Here is a 13,680-nt window from a genome sequence, read left to right as displayed (position 1 = left end):
TGCTTCTTCATATTATTCCAGAGGATTTGGCCTTCTGACTCTGGCAGTGATTCTATTTGGAGGTATTTGTATGGCACAGTCCTTTGTCATATAGGAATACAACAATGAATCAGACACAATTCTGCCCTTAAGGAGCAACCAGTCTCATATGAAAGTCAATTAAGTAAGCTAAATATAAAATTATACCAGTGTAATAGTGTGCTAACATAGTCAATCTCAAGGCCCTAGGGGAGACGACCACCTTACTCAGCCTGTGCTCAGTGAGAGAAATTTCTTGGGGGGGAAAGAAATCTAAGCTAAAGGTTTAATTGTGGGCTGGCATAGGGAGCAATGTTGGAAGAAAGGAGGAAATTGAAAGTAAATATACCCCTAAGTTAATTGAAATACTGGGGTGGGAAAATGCCATTTTCTTAGTTCAAAATAATCTTCCCATTTTCAGAGTATTTGTTTCAAGATTCCAGGAATGTCACGGAGTTGGGGAAAGAATCATACAGGCATCATCAGATGCAAAGCTAGGTTTTCAGACCATCTAGTCAGGATTCTTTTTTTTTTTTTGACAGACAACTGTTTAGTTTTTATTTCATAATCATAAACTTAACTATACAATCCAGCTACACTGGGAAGGGGTAAGGAAATTATGGAACCCAATAAACTGGCAAGAGGACAAAGATTATAGAACATTCCAAGCAAATTGGGGTGAAGGGGTGCTCTCCTGAGCTACAGAAGGAATGGTCTGGTGTTAAGATAAACCACAAGTCAAATTTATTAGAGTTGTCTATAGTCAGCAATGGTGATCTTCTTGCTGGTCTTGCCATTCCTGGACCCAAAGCGCTCCATGGCTGTCACAATATCCATGCCTTCTTTCACCTGGCTGAAGATCACATGCTTGCCATCCAACCACTCAGTCTTCTCAGTGCAAATGAAAAACGGAATTGTTTGTGTTAGGTCCAGCATTTGCCATGGACAAGATGCCAGGACCTGTATGTTTCAGGGTGAAGTTCTCATCCTCAAATTTCTCCCATAGATGGACCTGCCATCTGTGCCATTATGTTGTGTGAAGTCACCACCCTGGCATATCAATCCCAGAATAATTCTATGAAAACAGGAACCTCTATAACCAAATCCTTTCTCCCCAGCACTCAGAGAACGGACGTTTTCTGCTGTCTTTGGAACTTTGTCTGCAAACAGCTCTAAGGAGACGTGGCCTAAGGGCTTGCTGTCGTCAGCGATGCTGAAGAACATGGTGGGATTCACCATGGCAGGTCACAGGCAGCTTCAGGGAGGCCGCATCTGCAAAGCCTAATCAGGATTCTTGAATGTAAATAACAGAATTAGTTTCTGATTGAGTTAAGAAGGAAAGGATTTATGGGAAATACGTTAGGAATCAATGTCAATGCTGGCAAACCAGGATGTGACAAAAAGTAAGTGAAGCTCAGTGGTCAGAGTCCCAGCTAACTTAGGAATGGAGTATAGCTGCTGGGCAGTCAACCACATCCCTTGCTACATAGTACATAATAGAGTGGTCCATTGTGGGCTTCCAGCCAGGTAAAACCAAAGATAATGTGGAATGTGGGAGGTAGATATAAATTGGCCACAGTAACCTCAAGGTTTCCTCAAGCTGGGCTGTTCAAGGATGACCTGTGACTGACAGGGCTCCCCAGTCACAAGTGTCCATCTATCCTGACCATTTAAGGTCATGCTCCAAGAAGAAACTTTTTAGGTTGATGTTCTCATTGGTGATGTTCTTGCTATTGCTCCCACCACTGTGTAGTTTCCAAAATACCCCTGTTTTTTGTGCCATTTGCTTCAGAGATTGAGATATTTGATTGGTCTAGTACAGATTATATCTCCATTACCTAATCCCATGGTCAGGAAGAGTAAGTATCTTGCTTTCAAATTTCATTCACGGGATCTGGAGCCCTGCCCCCCCCACTGACACCAACAGTGGGAGATTTGCCAAACATAAGAATGAGATGTGGATGCTAAGCAGCTAAATGTCCATTTGCTGCCCACATATATAGTGGAGTGGAACATTGTGGGTTTCCAGCCACAGAAGGCTGATAGGAATGTGGATGGTGGCATTATTCACTCTGAGCAATCCTTCAAGTTTAAGTATACAAGGGTGGCTTACAACGGGCAGGTTCCCCTTGCTCCATCTATCCTACCTATCCATGGATGGGGGCTTGAAATGAACTGGGCCACCAAACTGGTCGATACCCCAGAATCCACTAGCAGGTCCAGCCATTCTGAGTACGACTAGCACCCAACATGTGCATTGGCCAGTTTAGGAAGTACACTCTGTCTGGATCAAGGACTGGAGTACCCAGGTTCTTCTGATACTGGCTGGCTGTAGCATATCCCCAAATTAAGCATACTGGGACTACATGCCCCAGGTGGTCTACATGGTGTGACACAGTATCCACAATGTGAAGCATGAGGCACAGAACATAATTGTTCCCTTTCCTAGGCAGAGCCATCAGCTAATTATATTATTTTTTCCCAGGCAGTGTCATCAAATAACTCCCAAACTGAACAAAATCCTTGTGTATTTCTGCCAGCAGGAATTTTGAGATTATTCAATACAGAAGAGAGGTTAAGAACATGGGTTTTGAGGTCAGACAGATTTGGGTTTGAATCCCTGCTGCTGCCAGTCATTAGCTGTGTCATTTTGGATATATTACTTAACATCTCTGATCCTCACTTTCTGCATATGTAAAATGGGGAGAATCATAATATCTGCATTGTAAAAACTTTTGAAGGTTAGAGAAAAACAATAACATGTGCTTAGTACAGTGCTTGGCACATAGTGAGCAAATGTTAGTTCTTCTTCTCATTATCATTGTCTTATTTGACCTTGTAAATAAAGCACAAATTACTTAATTTCCAGTCCTACCACCACCACCAAAATATGCTTCCTGGTGACCATAAAGAATTGAGGCTGCTTAAAACAATAGAGGCAGTTTAACACATTGCTCATATTTTTCTTTCTACAGGGAAACAGGGGACAAAGCTGATGATACTTCAGCCCTCAGAAGCACAGGGTGAGCAGCTTCACCCCTCCTCATCCAACTTCAGAAAGAAGGTCTGTGTTTTTCTCTGTCACTTCCATGTTCACCAGGCTAAGGGATTAAAAAGCAGTTGTCACCTTATTTTTGTTGCTATGGTAACAAGAGTTCCTGTGGAATTAGTTGTTCACAGAAAATGTACAAGTATCTTTCTCACAGGGGAGGAAGCTAGTTGGCCAGCCAGTGGTTCTGGGCCAGGGATGGGTACCTGAGGGGTTGATTAGAGTCTGGAGCAGGAAGAGCCAGTGGTATAATGCTTAGTGGCCAAAGCACATGAGGATCTGTCAGCTATGCACACCAGGGAGCACATGCAAATTATTCTGTTCAAAGTGGCAGGCACCAGATTGTAAACAGAAAAGAAGGCTATCAGAGGAATTGTCAACAAGCTAAGATTTGGGGGATTGAAAAGGGACTGGCTTAAAGTAAGAGAAATCTAAAGCAAGGGAGAGGGTTTTGCAATATCACCTTGTCCTATAAATACCATATTTTTCCATGTATAAGACGCTATTTTTTTTCTAAAATCGTTAGACTGAAAATCTAGGGGTGTCTTATACATGGAAGTCAGCCGAGGAGGGAGCCATGCGGGTGCATAGCTGCCCATACCTTGTCAAACAGGCTTCCTCCAATCATGAGCCTTATTGTTATTGATGTCAGCTGATGCCCTAATTGGAGGTGGAGGTGGAGAGTGCACAGACGCAACAGGGACCACAGCATTCTGAGCCCATAAAGATGTCAAAAAAAAAAAAAGATAAATACTGGTAAGTGATTGTCTTACTCTGCAAAATTCAAACTGAATGCAATCAGCTATGCAAAAGAGCATGGGCATAGAGCTGCAGAGAGACAATTTGGACTTTCTCCCACTGCGTATATGATCAGACAGTGGAGAAAACAGAAAGAACAACTCCTTAGGATGCTAAAAATAAATAAATAAATAAATAAATAAATAAATAAATAAATAAATAAATAAGGCCTTAAGAGGAAAACCAGCAAAATGGGCAAACTTGGAGCAGAGGCTTAAGACTTGGATTATAGAGCAGCACCACAGTGGCTTATGTGTGTCAACCAAGCTTATTCAATATCAGGCAAGAATGTTTGCAAGTGAAATGAACATTGTTGATTTTACAGGAAAGGCAACATGGTGCTTCCATTTCATGAGGAGAGAAGGGTTGGCCATGAGAACACGAACAAAGTTAGCTCAGAAAATGCCACCAGTTTATGAGGATTATCTCACATATATAAACAATGATTCAGAAGACAGCAGTGATACAATAGAAATTGAAGAAATTGATATGTCTGGAACTAATAGTGATAAAGAAGAGAGCAGTGATGCAACAGAGGCTGAATAAAGTGATATGCTGCATAATATCATAGTACTAGTATGTAAACATTACCTGTGGTAATTACTAAATAAAAATGCGTTCTGTTTTATGTTTGAAAATACTGATTTCTTAATTTCGGGTTGGAAAATTGGGCTTCTTATGCATGGGGGCGTCTTATACATGGAAAAATACAGTACATGCCTCTGAGATGGTTTCCCCCTTAAGCTTTGTCATCCTTGAGAGCAAAGATCTCATCTTCTTTTTCCTTTATCTCCTCAATGTCTGGAACATAGTAAAAGCATAGTGGTTAAGAATATTAATCTTTGGCATAGTAGAGTCTGGTGCCTCCACCACCATTTGCAAAGCCTCCCCTGCCCTGTAACCTTTGCCACCCCTGCCGCCATCTGCGTTGCTGCTGCCTGGGGACCAGCTGTATGATTAGGCCACAATCTTCATGAGTAAACATATCCCTCAGTTCTGTGGTATTCTTGGTCACATATTTATGGAGTTTCTGAAGGGCAGTGGAGATTATTGCCAGGAAGAGCATTATTTGTTTGTAGACAAATGAACTGTACAAATTCATCACTACTCCATCAAGAAACCACCATATGAGTGGTTAACCTGGACACAGAAGTGTTGAACTGAAATCTGCAGAGCATTTTATAAGAGTTCTGACCTGGATGGGGTAAGCCTCAGTGCACTTCCTTTTTATTGCCTCAATATTACTAGATTGAAGAATTGTTGCTTCTTGTTAGGAGGTTCATTTCATTTTCCATTACTCACAACTTCACTCAAAGCACTGGGAATTTCAAGTGGAGAATATTGAAGTAGAGTCAGTTTCTTTGTATCATTTCTGTATTCAATGTTTAAATTCTTTCATAACCCTATTGAGGGTATTTTGACTAAATTATCATAGCTCAAATGAACCACCCAGCTCCTGTGGAAGTCACATACAAGAACAAGCGATTTCTTATCACAATCCAACCAATGCAACCTTAAACAAATTCATAGAGGAGCTTAAGAAGTATGGGGTTACCACAATAAGTAAGAAGAGTATGTGAAGCAACTTAGGACACTACTCTTGTGGAGAAAGAAGGAATCCATGTTCTTGATTGGCCTTTTGGTGATGGTGCACCACCATCTAACCAGATTGCTGATGACTGCTTGAGTCTTATAAAAAGTAAGGTTCCTGAAAAACCTGGTTGTTGTATTGCTGCTCATTGTGTTGCAGTCCTTGAGCTCTAGTGCTTGTTGCTCTAGTATTAATCAAAGGTGGAATGAAATATGAAGATGCAGTACAGTTCATAAAACAAAAGCAGCATGGAGCTTTTAATAAGCAACTTTCAAATTTGGAGAAATATTGTCCTAAAATACATTTGCACTTCAAAGACTCCGATGGTCATAGAAACAACTGTTGCATTCAATAAAACGGGTGCCTGATGCCATTTCCTTGGAAGTGGAATTTAGAGATAAGACCTCATTTGTCATACATGTTAGCCAACATGTTGGCTTGGTGAATAACTCTAGTGATGCTTCCATAGAGGTATTGAAAAGCAGTTTTACTGGGCCACAAGTTTGACAGAATTACAGCCTCTATGTTTAGTTCTGATCAACCTATTTTGACACTTAGCAAAAGATTCTTACTGCTCAACATTTAAAATGTGCTTATTATTTGTACCAATTGACTTTTCCTGAAACCATGCAATACTGAGTTATGTCTTTAAATCTATTCCCATACCAGAATATTATCAATATGCTACGGGCCCAGTGCACAAATTTGTGCACCTTGAAAGGAACTGTGGGCCATGAGGCTGCAGTGGGCATAGGGGTCAGTCTCAGCCCATCCTCTTCACCCCCACCCGGCCCCTCCTGCAGCAGCCTCCATCCCTTCTCTGCCAGAAGCCCCGCTCCCACCACCACCACTTCCATGCACTAGTGGCATAGAGCAATTGGGGCCAGCACCAGCAGCGGGTGTGAGAGGCAGCTGCTGGCCCTGATCACCCCTCAGGAGCAGGGGGAGGTGGATAAGCCTGAGGGTGTGATTAGGGCTGGCAGCCACCACTGATACCCGCTGATGGTGCTGAGTGATAGGGGCTGGTGCTGGGCACCAGCAGTGGGTACAAGTGGCAGCTCCAGTGCCACAGCAGGTGCAAGCACCGGGTGGGACCATGGCATGTGATAGCAAAGAATTTTTAGTAACTACCAGAATCTCGCCTCAATGACAGTGACCGGTGCCTCGCCTTGATCTGGCACCCCCACTCACCTGCTCCACCGTCCCGCTGCGGCCTATGCCTGCCATGTTCAGTGTGCGCCCCCTGGTGGTCAGCACATGTCATAGCCACCAGTTGTCCGGTTGTTCCCCCATTCAGTTTATTTGCATATTAGGGTTTTATATATATAGATAAGGGATTTAGAAAGATTAGGTGCCAAAATACCCAGCACAATACTTTTATATTTTTAGTATCATACAGGACTAAAATACTAGGAATTATGAACCCTCTGTACCTTATGTGGTTTATCCCTTAAGACATTTCAAACAGAAAGTAGGGCCTCTATGGTTATTTTCCTACTCACTTTATGTTTATATCTCCCACATTCAAACAAGTATACATTAGGTTTGCTCAACGTTTTATTTTTACTCTTATATCAAGTCTTAGTGATTATTTAATGTATTTCTTTAAACTTCATTTTGTGCTATTATGGAAAGTCTCATTTGTGAAAATCTACATTGCACAGAAGCATGTCTTTTGTGTTTCAAGAGAAAAAGCTTTAAGTTAATTTAAATGTTTGCACTTGGGGGTACAGCTTATAAGGAAGGCCTGACAAAAGAATGGGAGGGGCTATTAAGTATTTTTAGTAAAGTGTTGCGTTTGTCCTGTGTGGAACATGTATAATATGTTCTTTAGTAAATATTATTTTAAAGGTAGACATGCTTTGTTGTAGCTAAAACAATTCTTAATCATAAACATTCTGAAATTCTTGAATTTTTCATGCATTCTAAAGTTGTTTACCAACTTATTTTTGTTTGAAGTGTGATTTTTTCCTTTGCCACCCTCTCTTGCAAAAGGAGTGAGTTTCTGCTAATGAATTGAGGAGACATCTAATATTTTATATGCTTTTTGAGATGTGTAATTTAATATTTGAATAATTGATAATTTGTTTTATTATGTAGTAATTGATAAAATATTGATGTATATTGATGTTAGTTCAAGCATATATTTATACTTTCTTGGAATGTGTGGTTATAGTTCTGTGGGAGAAATAATTTGTCAGTGTTCACCAGCTTGTAAAAATCTAGTGTAAAAGCTTAAACATATAAATAAATGAGATGCAGTAATCATCGTCGACATTGTTTTGCTTAAAGTTAAATTAACTTTAGAAAACATTAATATTGAATTGCATTTAACTTAGAACCTAGTACCAATTGAAGTAAAGTATGTCCTTTTTTTTTTTTTAACAAATGAAGGATTAAATGAAGTTGGCATTCTAGTAAGTTCCTTGTAGACACAGTTTGTAGGGTCGTAAAAACTGTTTATTGTTGAAAAGTGCTTTCCATTATTTAAAAAAATATTAATCTTGGAGCCAAGTTGCCTGAGTTTGAATCACAGCTGTGCCATTTAATCATTATGTGAACTTAATTAATCTCTCTGTGTTTCAGTTTCCTCACTTGTAAAATAAGGGTAAAAATGTTACCACATAGGGTTATTTTGAGGTTACTGTGTGAAACACACACACACACTTAGAATAGTGCTTGGTACACATTAAGAATCATATGTTTCCTATTATTATTATTATTATTATTATTATTACTTAATGTATAGCACACAAGGACCTACAGGATGGGGCCCTCTTACCTATCTCTCTAGCTCACATCTTCTAATACATGCTTTCCATATACCTACTGTGCTATTTATAGTCCCCAGAGTGCACTGGGCTGCTTTGTGCCTCTATGCTGCTGCCACTCTCCAGAAGTCAAGGTAAAAAATTTCTTATGCTCAAAAACAATATGGTTTGGGTTTATAGGTTCCTTAATTTGATGGACTCAAAGTGATTCATGTGGTGGAGGTGTCCTATGCTATTTCAAGAGTGTACTAGTATCAATTTGGAAATAAATGACACATTCAAAGAGTTTAGTTGAAAGCCACTGCATGAAGATAATAGTTATAGAATGATGGGCAGGATTAAGGATACATAATGGCTGGCTGAAGCAACATGAATCTGTAACTGTGGGTAGCTTTTCCATCCCTAAGCCCAAAGGGACAAGTGAAAAAATGGGATTACCAGAACCCGAAGAGAACTTGAGGCCATGGAATAGAGAGTACCACCCAGGATTTACGGCCAATGATGAATGTAGTCACTGCCAGAAGCATGAGGTGGGGGAATAAATATATGGCTTCTTTCTCCTTTTACCCTTATATCTCATTTCAGTACTTCCTATTGGCCAAACTCAAATGAAAGTCAGAGGGCAAGGGGATCCCAAGTTTTGCAATCTGTGATTAGCTCCCTAGGACACAGAGCTGGATGTCCAAAGGTAGAGAGTAAATGGGGACTGGAGTACGGTTGCCAGATGTAGCAAATAAAATTACAGGGTATGCAATTAAGTTTGAATTTCAGATAAACAATGAAAACTTTTTAATATAGTATAATTATGTCCCATGCAATATTTGAAACATACTTATATTTTTTAAATTATTCATGGTTTCTCTGATATTTAAATTTTACTTGCCATCCTGTGTTTTATCTGGAAATAACAATTGGACAACAACCAGCACAGATATGGTTTTAATATTTGGGTTTATGACTAAAATATTATTTTATTACTTTAAACACATCTGTATTAATCTCACTGAGAATGGAATTATATTTTTCTATATATCAGAAAACAAGATCTCTGACCCAGATTCCTATGCTCATGCTCATCCCCAGATAGGCTCACTGGATTGAGGTGAATGGTAGCTTCTCAGAAGGAATTTGTTAGATTTTAGTGGGTATGGTAAGACTACAATGTGTGTGGCATTTCAGCCAAATAACGAATAGGTGGCAGTCTTGATCAATTTATCATAAAGGGAATAACATTTACTCTTTGAAAATAAGTCAGTAACAGTAAAGGAAAAAATATGTAGATAGCTGTATATAAAAGGAGACATTTTGATTAATTTTTATATGACTCAGGATTGAAGCATTGTACAATAGTGAGATTTCATTTGTGTTTTAATGAGTTGTTTTTTCTTTTCTGAGTTATTTTTAAAATTAGAACTCATTTTATTCTTCAACTTCCAATAAGTTGTGTTTGAAACTAAAAGGCAGTGGTGAACCATAGGTAGATCTCTATGTTTAGCCTGGTAGGGTAACTTCACTCTGGCTTCACAATTGGGCATTATGGTAGAGGAAAGGAAGCATGACCAATCACATGTAATTCACTCAAAAACATAAGTGCCTGCCAGGGCCAGAAGATTGAGCTAGGTTCCAGGGACACATAAGAGAATCAGGCTCAGTTACTTTCCTCAAGAAGCTTATATTGTAAGCTTATAATATAATATTAAGTGGCATAGATTAAGCTACCCCACTGGTTTACATGTATTACTTCAATTGATTTTCACAACTACCCTGTTGGTAGAGGCTATGATTGTCCCAATTTTCAAATGAGAATTTGAGGCTGAGAGAGTTTAAGTGACTTGCCCAATCTCACATAGCTAGGAATTTGCAAGGCCAGAATCTGAACATGCATACAAATACCAACAGGATGTGCCAGTATAAATGGTTTCTTATTAATACAATATGCTCCCAATTAATTGAGAGAGTAACCCTTTTCCTTGGGTGTAATCAAAGGGGGGGCTTCACCCCCACCTACAAATACCCTCACATTGGGGATTAGGTTTTAACATATGATTTTTGATGAGACAAACATTCAATAACAAACAACATCATCAGTGATCCGTAAAATGCAAGCCCAAAATGCTGTTTTGAATCTAATCCTTCTCTTTGAAATAGCATTACCCAACATACATGAGTTCCAATGAATTGTTGTTCCATGTACTGATCCAAAACAAAATGGTTCTGAGACCAAGTAAGTGTGGAAAATGATGTGTATCCTAGCTCTTTCTAGGAGGGTCACAATACACATCAGCATAGGGAAGGCTCTGAGAATTCCTGCAGCAAGGAAACTAGTTTGCATTTCTGAAACTTGTTTGACCACAAGACCCTTTTTAAAAATGTTTAAACCTAGTTACAACAACTGGCAGAAATTGTGTTTTATGGCATTCATACCAGTGTTATCATCTTTATCTACAATGCATTACCTTTGGTGGATTCTAGAAAGCAGTCTCTTCTTTTCCAACTCAGTCCAAATAAAACTACCAGTGTTTGGTGGGCACCTACCAGCAGTGACCTCTGCTGCAGCAAGTATTAATCATGATGTTGACAGCTGATGTCATGTAAAATTTAAAAATCAAGGATTGTGTTGATGTTGGTTAGTCTGGGAGACCAGCTCCCAGAAATTGTCAACTACTTTCTCCTCAAAGATATTCTCAATTGTGTATTCATCTGAACAAACTCTGGTGACTTTCTAATTTTTCTCCTGATTCCATCAGCCTTAGATGGGAAATTTGCATCTAAGTAATTTTGAAGTGTAATTTTCCTATCTAATAAAAGAGTAATATGCAAATTAACCATCACTTCGTCACAAAGATGGTAGCACCCATAGCCACAAGATGTCAGCTCCCAGTCCTCTCAGCCCTGCCGGAGTCCCCCAGTCTCAGGGGGCAGGGGGCGAGAGCAGGCAGCGTGAGCGGCCTGGCGGAATGCTTGCTTCATCTCTGTGGCGATGAGGCAAGCATTCCATTCCGGCCACAGATGGTCTCTGGGCAGCTGACATAGAGTGGTGGCGGGGGCGGGTGGGAGGGGGGAGGGAACACTTGCCTCATTGTCCCGGCAATGAGGCAAGCGTTCCGTGCCTGGCCACGGATGGGCCTCTGGCCAGGCTGGGGTGTGGAACACTTGCATTGTTGCCCTGGCGACAAGGAAAGCATTCCGTGCCTGGCCACGGATGGGCCTCTGGGCAGCGGACGCGGAGCAGCCAGGTCCCGCAGAGAGCTACTGGTGCATGGATTCATGTGCAGGGCTACTAGTCTACTAATAAAACCCAAAATATCTAGTCAACTTTATCACTCCCTTGCTCAAAATCTTCCCCAGATCTCCAATCACTTATAAAAGTGAAGACCAAAATTATTTGCATGGATATCATGGCTCTCCATGATCTGACTCCAACACACACACACACACACACACACACACACACACACACACACACACATGCATGCACCACTATTTATCATTTGCCAAAAAGAAGGTCTGCTCTTTTTTGCTTCTTTGTAGTTACTCTGTTGTTTGCGACTGAAATGTCCTTTCTCTTGACTGTTAAAATTTCAATTTGCCCCCAAGTTCCATATCAAATGCTTTCTTCTCCTAATTGCTTTACCAGTTTCCTCCTGTTGGAAATTGTTCCAATGGCGCTTTTTATATAGCCTTTATCATAGGTTACTCTGACTGCAAACTAGCTTTGTATGAATCAGTCTTCTTCACTAGATGTCAGTACCTTGAAGGTAAAGAGTGTTTTACTAACTTTGGTAATCCCTCTAATCAATCAATCCATGCATCAACAAATATTTGAGTGCCTATTCTGAGCCAGGTACAAAGTTTTACACACAGTAGGGGCTCTATTGATGCTTAGGACTCAAAACAAAATGACCAGAAGTATAAGTGGGCTCTCTAATGCAAAACCTCAGGAGGTGATTCATGTCAACATGATCAACATGACTGATGGGACCACAGGATAAGTGTTGTTGTGGCCACCCTAGGTGTGACTGTAGTGTGAAAAGCCTGGGATTGCCAGGGAGGCACACAAGAGGAGCCAGCAATTCTGCTAGAATGCTGGTAACTCTAAGTGAACCAAAGAGGAAGGGGGTATTTGTAATTATTTTAGTGGTTTCTAGCTTAAGCCAGCCTGGACAAGCCCAACAGAAAAGCCTCTGTCATGTTTCTGTAGGTATATTGGCATCTTTACACTGCCACTATTAGGAAATGGGTAAAGAATATCAGGTCTTTTAGGTTTGGCTCTTCATTTCTCTTTTCATCTATGGAAACTGTGACCCCAATTTAATAATAACTACCTTGATGGATCATACACTATACATACATCTCTATGGACCCTGATAACAACATTCAGGCACAGTTATTATTTTTGTTATTATTATTATTATTATTATTATTATTATTATTATAATTTTGTAGCTCAGGAGAGTACAGTTCAGAGAATGAAAGTGCTCTTATACTTCCATCAAGGAAAAGCAGACACACTTGTGAGCTAAGTCACTTTGTATCTGAATTCTGTGGACCTTTTAACTTTCAGTTGATCATTAATAAATGTTATTATATTGAATATTGATAATAATTTTTTTGATGTTCCTTTAATTTTAAATATGAAGAAAATGAGGCTCATAGGAGATCAGCAATGTGTCATAGGTCATACAAAAGGTAAGGCACAGCCAGGATACAAATTCAAGTATGTCTGACTCCACAATCACCACTCTTATTCATCTTATATAATAAAGCCTAATATGCTAAGTGTCCGACCATTCAACCATTCGACCAGTTTGCTATGACATTCACTGACCACCAGGGAACAGATGCTCTGACTTATAGGTTAGCTTGCTGCTGGGGTCGAGCTGATTGGGACTGGGTGAGACAGGCTGGACACGCCCTGGAGCCCTCCTGCAGTCCCTCCCTGGCCCCAATCATGCACCTGTGGGGTCCCTCAGCCTGGCCTGAGCTCTCTTGCAATCCGGGACCCCTCGAGGGATGTCAGAGAGCCAGTTTTGGCCCGATCCCCACAGGCGAGGCTGAGGGATCCCACCAGTGCATGAATCCATGCACCAGGCCTCTAGTTACACTATAAAGGCCTCCTTTCGTAATACAGTGGCCCACCCTAGATACTGCTGCCTGAAGGATTCATCTACTGTTTGTGATATCTAAGGGTTTATTTCCTATACAGAATAGTTCCATGTTAATGACTCAGTCTCAAACCTTACTTATGATCCTCCAAGCCCTTCTTGTCTCCTGCTTGGGTCATTTGACCCCTCTTGCCATCCCATCTGTAGGGTCACTCTGACCTTCCCTGCCATTACAACCTATGTCTTCCATGATTTAGTTCAGAGGCAGAATTGTTTTTATTAGTGTCTGAAAAAACAAATCCCTTTCCCAGGTTTCTTGTCAATTTCCCTAAACAGTATGAGGGTGCT

General features: G+C 40.4%; 2 pseudogenes across 2 annotated transcripts; one reads left to right on the top strand and one right to left on the bottom strand.

Moving 5' to 3' along the window:
- Positions 1 to 744: 744 nt before the first annotated feature.
- Positions 745 to 1,257, bottom strand: LOC307095197 (peptidyl-prolyl cis-trans isomerase A-like; annotated as a pseudogene). The gene has a single exon. The product of its transcript is annotated as a peptidyl-prolyl cis-trans isomerase A-like (transcript).
- A 4,048-nt stretch (positions 1,258 to 5,305) lies between these two features.
- LOC307095853 (protein tyrosine phosphatase type IVA 1-like) lies at positions 5,306 to 5,811 on the top strand (annotated as a pseudogene). The gene has a single exon. The product of its transcript is annotated as a protein tyrosine phosphatase type IVA 1-like (transcript).
- Positions 5,812 to 13,680: the final 7,869 nt, after the last annotated feature.

The sequence above is a fragment of the Cnephaeus nilssonii genome (assembly GCF_951640355.1).
Source record: "Cnephaeus nilssonii genome assembly, chromosome: X".
NCBI classification, from domain to species: Eukaryota; Metazoa; Chordata; class Mammalia; order Chiroptera; family Vespertilionidae; genus Cnephaeus; species Cnephaeus nilssonii.
This window is presented reverse-complemented; position numbering and strand designations above follow the sequence as displayed.